We start from the raw sequence: 12,610 nt of genomic DNA on the forward strand, positions 1-12,610 counted from the left end.
CATGAAACAAAGAAAGAAATCCATGGACCCAGTTCAAAGATAAACATCAAACACCAAACACGCAAAAAAAGACCACAATGGCAAAAAAAGAGCGAGACCACCCGCCGCCCCCCCAGAAAATAAAACACCAAGTCACATATCATCGAACCAGTCCATGCATATTCCGATTAGATCAATCTAGTGCAGACATCCCACCCTGCAAAAACTCATTTCAGGGAGGTAGCACCATCAATTTGCGGGAGACTCCCGGAACTTCCAGGAGAGGTGGGACGTCTGCAATAGAGTAGCTCCTTAGCAGCTAGCCAGCTAGTTAAAGTAATGTTATTTATGCTAATGAACGAATGACACCTGTTAAACTCACCTCAACATGTCTTTTACAGTTTTAACCCACCATGGGCAATAGAAAAGTCACTGTTGCAAACAGTGCAGCGAGCAATACTGTCATTATTTTTAACCCCTATTAAGCAGGGGTACACTTTAGTGTAGTCTGGGGTGACGTACATTTAATATTTTCTTTTTTTGGAACACTCTGCCATGGCGCACGCGCGCTCTCTCTCTCTCGTGCTCTCTCACTCTCTCTCTCTCTTGTTCTCTCTCTCTCTCTTGCTCCTGCGATCTCTCGCTCACTCTAAATAAAAATTGATTTCCGGGATATTGTATATAATTTGCAGGCATCAGGAAGCCACTATCAACATGCGGGAGACTCCCGGAACTTCCGGGAGAGGTGGGATGTCTGCTAGTGCTATGTTGTTTGTTAATTTCAGGCCACCGGACCAGTGTGCCCCCGATCACAATCGCACAAAACAGCAACAAAAACAGGAGCAACCGGAAACCAGAAACACATGATACTGAACTACAGAGTCTAATACACAAACCACATTGATTAGACCATGCCCAAGGCCCAGGACTCCGGTACCATCCTCTGGCATCAAGCGAGAGAGAGAGAGAGAGAGAGAGAGACCATCTGGACGCAGGCACCTTCCTTCAGGAGCAGTGGACAAAAGGGAGAGCGAATTCGGTCGCCTGCAGGTAGATGCTGCTGAAGCCCCGCTCACCTTCTGCTCTCGCCTTTGGTAATTCCGATTTCCTCGACGCTTTAATCGGTGAGATCGGCAAGAAATGGCATTGGTCACGGGCTCACGCACACCGTCCCCTGGCATCTTGACCTCCAGGCCGCACATTTTCACCTGAAACCTCATCGAGCCTCCTCAGAGTCAGCAAAGCACCAGATGGCTCAATCAGCCCGAAAACACGTCATCAAAATGTAGGCCACAGGCTCCAGCTGTAGCCAAATAACATTTGAAAGAAAAAGGAGTGAAAGGAACACACATCAAAGTTCCTGGTGAACGCAGCAGGCCAGGCAGCATCTCTAGGAAGAGGTACAGTCGACGTTTCAGGCCGAGACCCTGACGAAGGGTCTCAGTCCCAAACGTTGACTGTACCTCTTCCTAGAGATGCTGCCTGGCCTGCTGCATTCACCAGCAACTTTGATGTGTGTTGCTTGAATTTCCAGCATCTGCAGAATTCCTGTTGTTTAGGAGTGAAAGGAGCAGTTTTGTGAACCCTCTGTGTAGGACGTCACCCATGGTCATGTTATTTGCTGGCCTCACCCTCCCCAGCCCAAAATGTTGTTGGCCCAAAGTTGCCAAAATTAAAATGGCAAATCAGTTTTTCATAATCATATTGCAACTTTTCCTATTTAAAATCTGTGAAGAATTCCCAATGCTTATTATTTTTCTTTGAACAGAGCAATTGCAATTATTTTGGAATCTTGAACAAATAAGGCCTTGGGGACCTATGTGTATCTTTTACACTGGTCAATCATAGTAGCTGCATTTATAGTGAACACCCTGTTCCCTTCCTTCTCTGATAAGGCATTTGTCTCTATTTTCATGGTCTGCTTCAATAGCTTCTATGGAATCACACTGTCTGATTTCAATACATTTTTTTAAGTGAGTAAGTTCGGTTTAATTTTCCACCTTTCTCCTTACTAACCTCTGCAACTCCTGAAGCCCCCACACGTGAACAGATTTTGCCATTCACCCTTTTACTAACTAGTCAAATTTACAGATAATCAATATTGTATCATTATTTCCCCACCAGTGACCCTTGCTTATCTGAAAGCCAACCAACTCAATTTTGAAGTTTTAATCATTTCTTGGCAGGAACTTTGCACTAATGTGAACTTTCTTTTTCAATATTTTTATGAATTACTTACATAGACAAATACAAAATACATTATATTATGGAAACAGAAATAAGATTGAATTTCCCCATATCTATGTATAGTAAATTAACCATAATATTGAAAAGGTATATTTTATTCTAATTTAAAGCAAAATCAAAACCCCATAACAAAACAGAAAAAAAGAGAAAAAAACAGCTGTTTGGTTAAAAGAAAAGAAAAAAAATCTCTTACATATAGTTGTAAATTCGAACATATAATAGCCATCATTATTGCTGAACAAATCGAAAACTGTGAAAGTAGTTCCAAAAAGGTCCCCATAATGTGAAAAAATCTTGTCTAGGTATAGAAATAGAACACCTAATCTTCTCTAGATTTAAACATGACGTGACATCAGTCAACCAATGGGCGGAGCGGCATCTTTCCATTTAAGCAACACAACTCTTCTGGCTAAAAGAGAAATAAAAGCCAAAATATGCAAATCATTCGGCTTAACAGTAAAATCATTTCCTCCAACAATGCCAAACAAGGCAGTCAGAGGGTTGGGTTTAAAGTTTATGGTTTTGAAATTCTAATTGTGCTTTTCTTGTAAAAATAGTGTAAGGTTTAGATTTTCACTTGTGAATGCTGCTTGTATGCTCCTGCTGAAAGAATTTCTTTGTCGCTGTGGATTAATGTACTTGTGCAGGTGACAATAAACTCAACGGCAAAAGAAATGTTTACTTACATTTCCCCAAATAGCTGCTTCCTAATTGTAAGATAATTCCTCCTTGTTCTCAATATTATCTATACTTTCAAATAACTTCAATAAAACCCAACAAATCCTACTTTAAACATCGTGAACATCTCAGTCATTAATATTCAAGGAAATGCAAACTTTATTTATGAACCAGTCGTCATTTTCTAGCCCTTTCAGTCCAGAATTGATCACTGATAATGAGTACTTGATCCGCTGGTAGCTGGGATCAAGGGTTGTGGACTGTCAGGAAGAAAATGAGTGGCCTTGAAGTTAATTACAGTGAGAGAAATGGAGGTGCGGTGGAAACAAAGGTTTCAAAATTTACCTCAACCATAGAGACAGCTGCATGACAATAAACATTTTCTGTTCTCTGGCACTGGTCTAAGAAATGTCAGATGCTATAAACCTGAAGCAGACTTCAACAAACCAATTAAAACCTACTCCACAGACATGCCTAAACCAGTTACACACAATTCATTGTGACCACAGTTGGCCAGGAGCCTCTATACATATTCATCTCATAAGATCTGCATCTCATTCCTGGGAATGCATTGCCAACACACAATGTACCCTGTGAAATTAGTATTCAGGACTTTCTATAAAATCTGATTGGGCAAGCAAACATTATACGACAGAATTTCTTGGCTTGTGCACTTCCAAACACCTACTCGTTAGATCTTGAAAGGTTACTTTTCAAGACAACAATCTTGAGAAGAACATCAGGTCACAATCCAAAGCCATGGCAACTTTCCTGAAAATAGGGAACTCATAAAGTTCAAAGTATATTTATTATCAAAGTATGTATAATACATACAATCTTTAGTTTTGTCTCCTTACAGACGGCCACAAAACAAAGAAACCCATTAAAAAGGAAAATTGTCAAACACACAACGTGCAGAAAAAGAACAAAATTGTGCAAACAATAAAAGTAAGCAAATAACACTCAGAACTGAAGTGCACGGAAGTGAGTTGACAGCCACGAAGCCAGTCGTCACTGCAGCCGATTCAGGAGCCTGTTAGTTGCAGGCCACAGCCTTAGTTCAGCGCAGAGGCAAGTAAACCTCATGGTGCAGCGAGCTGAACCAGCCCATCACTTGCCCTATATGTTCTCAGACCTGGGCCCCACCAGTTCGATTGGGCCCACACCCAACCTTTTCGATCTGGCCCACCACTTAAGTCGACCAAGCCGGTTGTTCCTTACGCTCGGGCATGGGACCCACAGCCTCAACTCTGCCCTGCCTCAGCTCTGCTGCTTTGAGCCGCCTCCAAGTCTGCTCCAGCAATGACCAAACATTGGCTCGCTCCCTGCTCTCGGGCTTGGACTTTGCCGTCTCGATTCGACCCTAGCAACCACACCACAACCATCCTGTACCTTCGAGATCTCAGTTCACACCGCAAAAACGGCAGACCGTACTGGTGGTTCAAAAGCTCAGCTCCGAAAGGGAAGTTACAGGCTATTGATTACAGTGATCAATACCAAAAAAAGTGTGATTAATAAAGCAGTTAATAGTTTTGAGTGCTGCCAGCAAATTGTCGCTGTACTTCACCAGTGCCATCTTACGGCTCATAAGGATATTAAATATAACTTAAACAATATCAGCCCTTAAATTTAACATTTGAAAAAGATGTGTAATTTTGATTCAGTTACCTTCTTGCCAAACCTTTTATATCAACATTCTTTAAAATGCGGTTTAGTTACAGCATTGCTCAGTTAAGTCAGAAGGACATGGGATAAATATCTGGCTGACTTTCAGCATGTGATCTAGGGCAACATTTCAAACCCACGTTGTTTATTGTTAAAGAAGAATTCTAGGCACTTCCTCAATCAGTTCTTCAACATCTCAGTAAGTGGAAAATTCTTTTCACTTCCTGGGCGATATCCTACTGTGGGAGTATTAACTCAAAAACAGTCCTGTTTCTAAAGGCAAAAGCAGATCATCTTACCAAAAATAACTTATTTATATCCTTTGTGAAATGCAATAACTTGGGTGGAAGTGTACAGTACTGTACAAGAAGTCCTGACACACACATATATATAGCTAGGGTGCCTAAGACTTTTGCACAGTACTGTATTTGTCAATGTGGAGCAGAGAGAGAGTTTGTAAATCTGGCGCGAGCAAAGGATGTTGGGAATGGCGAGTGTGGAGCGCCACAGGAGGGGTGGTAGGGAAGGTGTGCCGGGATGGCGGGGAGATTGGCACAGGTGTAGACACACCCAGCACTGAGACACCAGGCAAGGTCATTTGATTCCCAACAATTGGTTTATTGATCATTACAGAATGTCTCTCTGGTGCTTCCTATTCCCATCCTTCTCCCTTCCCCTTTTCCCAACCATGATTCCCCTCTCCTTACCCGCTTCACACTCTCAATCCATAAAAGAGACCCATATCAGAATCAGGTTTATCATCACTCACATACGTCAAGAAATTATTATTTTTTTGCAGCATATGTACAGTGCACCCTAGCTATATATATGTGCCTAAGACTATTGCACAATACTGTGGATTGACTTTGTTATAGTGTTGGTGTGGAAATCCCTGTTGGTTCATGCATACATTAGTGTTTAGCTGATCCCCAGGCCAGTGTAGGTGTGGTTCCCAATGGCAGGAATTCTCCGCTTGTAGTTCCCCAAAACTCATTCCACTCGCGTTTCAACAGAAAACGAGTAAGACCTGCAGAATGCAAGGGATGCAAACATACAGAAGCATACAGTTCTATGATGTTAGAGTCCTCATCTGTCATCTCCACTATGGTTCAATGATCTCTTGTCAAGCAGTTATTTACAATTAGAGAGGGATCAAAGGAGGCTCACAAAAATGATTCCAGGGTTGAAAGGCTTGTTATTGATGGCTCTGTGCTTCTACTCACGGGAATTCAGAAGATTAAGGGATGATCTCATTGAAACCTATTGAACGTTGAAAGGCCTTGACAGAGTGGATGTGGAGAGGATGTTTTCTATGGTGGGGGAGTCTAAGACCAGGGGACACAGCCTCAGAATAGAGGGGCGTCCTTTTAGAACGGAGGTGAGGAAGAAATTTCTTTAGCCAGAGCGTGGTGAATCTGTGGAATTTGTTGTGAGAAGCGGCTGTGGAGGTCAAGTCATTGGGTGTATTTAAGGCAGAGGCTGATAAGATTCTTGGTTAGTCAGAGCATGAAGGGATATGAAAAGAAGGCAAGAGATTGGGGCTGAGAGGGGAGAATGGATCAGCCATGATGAAATGGCAGAGCAGACTTGATGGACCAAGTGGCCCATTTCTGCTTCTATATCTTATGGTGTTATAATTCACAGGATTTGGCAGCATCAGTCATCTGTCTGAGTAATTAATGACTGAGAGACCCACGGCTTATCAGTTCCAACTGCCCTACCAAGACCTCAAGTGGGGATCAATGTCTAGCATATTAGGAACATCTTAAGAAAACATTAGTCACTATTGTACAATCTCCAGTCTAGAATCCTACTGTTTAGGCATTCTTTGGGAAATTGAATCAGCATTTCAGGAAAAAAAACAGCCAAGCCTGTGAATGATTTTCTTTCAAAGCAAAGAACAACAGCCAGTAAATGCGTGTTGAAGGAAAATGAGTGAATCTGGGGCTCAGCATAACCTGAACACGCAATGAAAAATTCCACTCGGCCTACAGCGTCCACATCAACCAGTGGGCACCCATCTGCACGAGTCCCATCTTTGAGTACCTCTTGCACGATTCCTTCTACATCTAGGTGCTTGAAATGCTCATCGAGACACTTCCTAAATGGTGTCAGTAACTGTGCTTCCAATGTTCTCGCAGGCAGTGTACTCCAGGCACTCCACACTCTCTGGGTGAAACAGCCCCCCCTCAAAATCTCTTACCCCTTACACCAAATCCATGTCCTCTTGTTTTGTCTACCTCCATTATGAGGAAAAGTTTGACATGGGTTACTCTATCTCACAATTTTATAGATGTAGGAGCCATGTATCTATCTATCTTTTGTCCCAATGAGCTTTCACCACCTAATTAACCAACTAATCCATACATCATTGAATGTGGGAGGAAACCAGATCATCAAGAGGAAACCCACGTGGTTACTCGAAGAACGTATAGTACGTAATCCTTACAGAAAATGGCGGAATTGAACCCGAATTGCTAGTGCTGCAATAATGTTACGCCACTCTTCTGCAATTTTCAGAAAAGATATGGTAGGCATCAGATGAAAAATATGTTGAAACAAAGCAAAGTCATGTTACCATTGCATGGGAGGGGAGGGGGGCAATAGAAATTCCACAGATTGGCATGATCCTATTTGGAAAGTGAGACGAAGGAAGTTAACTGTGAGCTGTGACACAGGAATAGAAGGAGATGCCAGCCTGAGTGTGAGCTTTGCAAGCAAGTACATTTAATTTCAGTAGACCACAAAGTGGAAGAGACAATGAGACTTGAAAGCAACATATGCTCATCAAAGGAACACTTCCAAAGGATGAAAGCAACGATTAACCTCCCACTTAAAGTACCAATCGTACTGGTGAAAAGGAAATTTGAGATGGACCAGAATGGGTTAATAACCATGATTTAAACCTAAATGTTGGGTGAGCTGCATGGTGCTGAGATAGTAATCTGTTAGGCTATTGTTATGCCTAGAGCTCAAGGTCTCAGATTAGATGATCAAGAGCGACCACTATCCAATCTCCATTCTACAAGACATTGCAGAGGACAACTAGTGGAGACCGCTGGCATAGCCTCCTTTATGTTAGTCCGACCAAATGCAGATTGAGGGACTGCTTCATTGAGAACCTTTGCTCTCTCCACCATAAAAAGTACAATCTCCTGGTGGCTACCCATTTCAATTCAACTTCTCATTCTCATCTAATATGTTGATCCAGGACCTCCTCTACTGCCGTGATGAGGCCAAACACAGGTTGGAGGAACAATACCTCATATTCCGTCTGGTAGTTTTCAACCTGATGGCATGGACATTGATTTCTCTATAATTCCAGTGATTTCTCCACCCGGCTTCCTTCTCTTTTTGCATCCTCCATGCTCCTTCCTCTCAACCCTTCTCATCTCCTCACCTGCCCATCACCTTCCTCTGGATCCCCTCCTCCTTCCCTCTCTCCTATAGTCCCTTGTCCTCTCCTATAAAACCTCTTCCACCTATCCCCTCCCAAATTCATCCCTACTCCCCAATCACCCACCTTCACCCTCACCTGGTCTCATCTACCATTGTCAGCTTGTGCTCCTTCCCCTCCCACCACCTCCTAATTAGGGCTTCTTTCCCCTTCCTATCCAGCATTGAAAGGACCCGGATGATAACGTCACGATTTATTCCTCTCCATAGATGCTGCCCGACTTGCTGAGTTCCTCCAGCACCTTGTGTGCGTTGGCTAGTGGCGTTTGGAATTTCAGCAAACCTGATGCCAGAAACGGATTGTGGAACTTGAATCTGAATGACAAGTCCTCACTATTGACAAAAAGTTAACAGACGCGTATGAATCAAGTTCTAAGGTCAACCTTTGGGCTTCAGAGTGGGAAAGGATGTATGTTTCAGCACAAAGGAGACTGAAGATGTAAGGTACAGGGGTAGCAAGTGATAGCCAAATCAAAGGAGTCAGTGAACAGAACCGAGACTGTTATCTCCAAGAAAGTACAAGGGTGGCTGAGCCCTAAATGCTGAGAAATGAGTTATAAAAGGACATAGAATGCTAGCTTGTTAAAATGGTAAACACACCAGACACAGCAAAGCCAAGGTCAGAAAAAAAGGTCACAGCTATTGCTGAGAGTGAGACCAGAAAGAATAATCAATGTATGAATTCCTCCATCTCTCCTGCCTGAGACATGCAGCAAACCTGAGAGACTGAGTGAATAAAGATGCCAAGTTTCAATGGTTGCAAATGAAAATGAGCTTTAGCAGACCTAAAGAGGAGGTATACACCGAGACAAGCCTGTCATTTTCTTCTTTTCAAAGGTCTGGGAGCAGCCAGCGTAAAAGCTGACAGTGTTTACCTCAGACTCACTAAAATAAGAGATGCCAACGTGGAGACAGGGCTATTATTTAAGAACGCAAGTCTCACATTCATCTCTACAGAGGAATTTTGTATTAGATAGTGATCACCTATCCTTACAGCAAAACTAAATGAAAAGCCTGTGTAGACCACAAGGAAGGCTCTTGAGGCTTAGAGTAATGGCTTCACTCAGGGTAAATCAACCCAGAAAAGAGACGGGTGCTAGTGGTGCAGTTTTAATCTAATAGCCCCACGGGCAGCATGAGAGACCCTGGCGTGAAGATATATAGTAGGCAAGAAATGTGTTTGTAACAAAACTACACAAGGTCAAAGAGAAAACTGATGAAGACAAGGAACTACAGATGTTCTCACAGCAAGTGCTTCAGCAGAAACAGGGTCAGCAAAGACATTATTGTTAAATCTGAAATGATGTACCACTGTAAGGTGGTGTCCTATTGCCTGAATCCGGAATCAGCACAACCAAAGGGAGAGTAGAATTAGAATTTTCATCCATTAAATCTTACATCCATTCCACAACATGAGGAAGTAAAAATCTTCACCTTTTGACTGCATTACAATGTACAGGCATGTGAATTTAGGAAGAAGCTGTCCTGTAGCCTGTCGGACCTGGCTTTAATGCTGCGGTACCATTTGCCAGATGGAAGCAGCTGAAGCAGTTTATGGTTGGGGTGACTGGTGTCCCCAATAATCTTCCAGGCCTTCTTTACGCACCTGCTACTATAAAGGTCCTCAATGGAGGGAAGTTCACATCCACAGATGCGCTGGGCTGTCCGTACCACTCTCTGCAGTGCCCAGTGATCAAGGTTGGTGCAGTTCCCGTACCAGGCGGTGATACAGCCAGTCAGGATGCTCTCAATGGGGCCCCTGCAGAAGGTCTTGAAGATTTGGGGGCCCATGCTGGATTTCTCAGTTGCTGAGATGGAAGAGACATTGTGCTCATACGACCATCCACCACCTGCTCCCATGGCTTCATGTGACTCCGATCGGGTGGGGGAGTTGCTAAGCAACTGCTACACCTTCCCCAAGGGTGATCTGCAGGCCAGCAAAGGGAAGGAGTGCCTTACACCTCCTTTGGTAGAGATGTATCTCCACCCCGCCACCCAAGTATCACTGCTACTAACAATATCCTGCTTGGGGGGGGGGTGTGGGAGGATACCATTCAATTAGCCACATAATTACTGTGGGACAGGCAACACACATCAAAGTTGCTGGTGAACGTAGCAGGCCAGGCAGCATCTCTAGGAAGAGGTACAGTCGACGTTTCGGGCTGAGACCCTTCGTCAGGACTAACTGAAGGAAGAGCTAGTAAGAGATTTGAAAGTGGGAGGGGGAGGGGGAGATCTGAAATGATAGGAGAAGACAGGAGGGGGAGGGATGGAGCCAAGAGCTGGACAGTTGATTGGCAAAAAGGATATGACAGGATCATGGGACGGTTTATTGCCCATCCTCTGGGCTTCACCCTTCCCCCTTTCCTTCTCCTTGGGCCTCCTGTCCCATGATCCTCTCATACCCCTTTTGCCAATCACCTGTCCAGCTCTTGACTCCATCCCTCCCCCTCCTGCCTTCTCCTATCATTTTGGATCTCCCCCTCTCCCTCCCACTTTCAAATCTCTTACTAGCTCTCCCTTCAGTTAGTCCTGACGAAGGGTCTCGGCCTGAAACGTCAACTGTACCTCTTCCTAGAGATACTGCCTGGCCTGCTGCGTCCACCAGCAACTTTGATGTGTGTTGCTTGAATTTCCAGCATCTGCAGAATTCCTCGTGTTTACGTAATTACTGTGGGAGACTGTGGAAAAGCCAAATAGCACTTGCAGTTGTGATAATTCTGCATTCAGCCAATATAGGCACCCTACTTTACTAGTTAGACTTTACATGAAGACTGCAGTGCAGCAGAGAGCAGCAATGTGTGTAACCCAGCAGAGCCAACGACCGAAGCTCCTGAGATAATAATCCGAGAGGAATGCTGGCTTTGAGACACGCTGCCGGCTTTTGCATTTTCTCCTGAAAAAGGGGGCACTGGGTGCAAGGCTTCTAATGTGCAGACCTACACAGAGAGCTCTCAGAGCCTTCCCTGGTGACCCTCTTCCATGAGTGGCATTAGGACACTGGGACATAGGATGTCATAGTCATAGTCATACTTCATTGATCCTGGGGGAAATTGGTTTTCGTTACAGTTGCACCATAAATAATAAATAGTAATAAAACCATAAATAGTTAAATAGTAATATGTAAATTATGCCAGGAAATAAGTCCAGGACCAGCCTATTGGTTCAGGGTGTCTGACCCTCCAAGGGAGGAGTTGTAAAGTTTGATGGCCACAGGCAGGAATGACTTCCTATGACGCTCTGTGTTGCATCTCGGTGGAATGAGTCTCTAGTTGAATGTACTCCTGTGCCCACCCAGTACATTATGTAGTGGATGGGAGACATTGTCCAAGATGGCATGCAACTTGGACAGCATCCTCTTTTCAGACACCACCGTGAGAGAGTCCAGTTCCATCCCCACAACATCACTGGCCTTAAGAATGAGTTTGTTGATTCTGTTGGCATCTGCTACCCTCAGCCTGCTGCCCCAGCACACAACAGCAAACATGATAGCACTGGCCACCACAGACTCGTAGAACATTCTCAGCATCGTCCGGCAGATGTTAAAGGACCTCAGTCTCCTCAGGAAATAGAGATAGCTCTGATCCTTCTTGTAGACAGCCTCTGCAAGAAGCTGAAATTGTGCAGCATTATCCCCCCGCCACTCAAGCACAGATCAATTCTAAAATGGCCCCAGTAGAAGCATTTTCAGGGTCGCCTGAAAATCGATTCATTCAACGGGCAGTTAAATTTAGGAGGTGACATATATTCCCCAGAACGGCCTTTGGTATGAGAAAACCATGTCGCTTAAGAATGGTATAATGAAATTAGGTGTGCGGGTGGAGATACGTCTCTGTCAAAGGAAGTGTAAGGCGCTCCTTCCCTCCGCTAGCCTGGAGGTCACCCTTGGGTGAGCTGTAGCACCTGCAGTGCCCCCCAGTCAGGGTCAGCTGAAGCCATGGGAGCAGGTGGTGGATGGTCGTATTAGCAGCTGGTGCATATCATGAGTCCTGGTTTCTACGACCGATGCCAGGCAATTTCTGAAGAGTACTGCCAATGACTGGGGTCACCCGTCTTGTAAACAACACTGGCTAGAAGAACTCTGCCCATTATGCTGCAGTCACTTACAGCAGCATTAACAGGCGACCCCAGCCATTGTTAAAACTCTTCAGAGGTTGTCCGCCTGGCGTCAGTGGTCACACAACCAGGACTTATGATATACAGCTGCTGTTCATATGACCAGCCATCACCTGCCCCCCTGGCTTCATGCGACTCTGATCGGTGGGGGTGGGGGTGCTTAGCAGGCTTTCACCACAGCCAGTCATGCAAGTCCCAGGTGGAGACTCAGGAATACCGTCACACTCAGATGTAGAAGGATTCTTCACTGCTGATTCTGTAACAATTTTGTTTTACCAGTCAGGGTTGTTAGCCCTGAGCTGGACCAGCTGAACCTGGAGGCAGGCAAGCCTCCAAACCACGACAAGGTTGTGGTCCTAGTGGAGGTGCATAGAAGAAGGCAATGTAGAAAAATTTGCCAAGAACAATCATCGTCATGGAAAGACCCTGATCACCCATCTCAAACAAAATGGCATATAATGAATAAACA

The 12,610-nt window shown here is 44.4% G+C and overlaps 1 protein-coding gene across 4 annotated transcripts in view; it reads right to left on the minus strand.

Moving 5' to 3' along the window:
• Window positions 1-12,610, minus strand: part of LOC140190504 (calcipressin-3-like) — a 134,155-nt gene that overhangs the window by 9,444 nt on the left and 112,101 nt on the right. The gene's annotated exons all lie outside the window — the stretch shown is intronic.

This window comes from Mobula birostris, chromosome 30 (assembly GCF_030028105.1).
Source record: "Mobula birostris isolate sMobBir1 chromosome 30, sMobBir1.hap1, whole genome shotgun sequence".
Taxonomy (NCBI): domain Eukaryota; kingdom Metazoa; phylum Chordata; class Chondrichthyes; order Myliobatiformes; family Myliobatidae; genus Mobula; species Mobula birostris.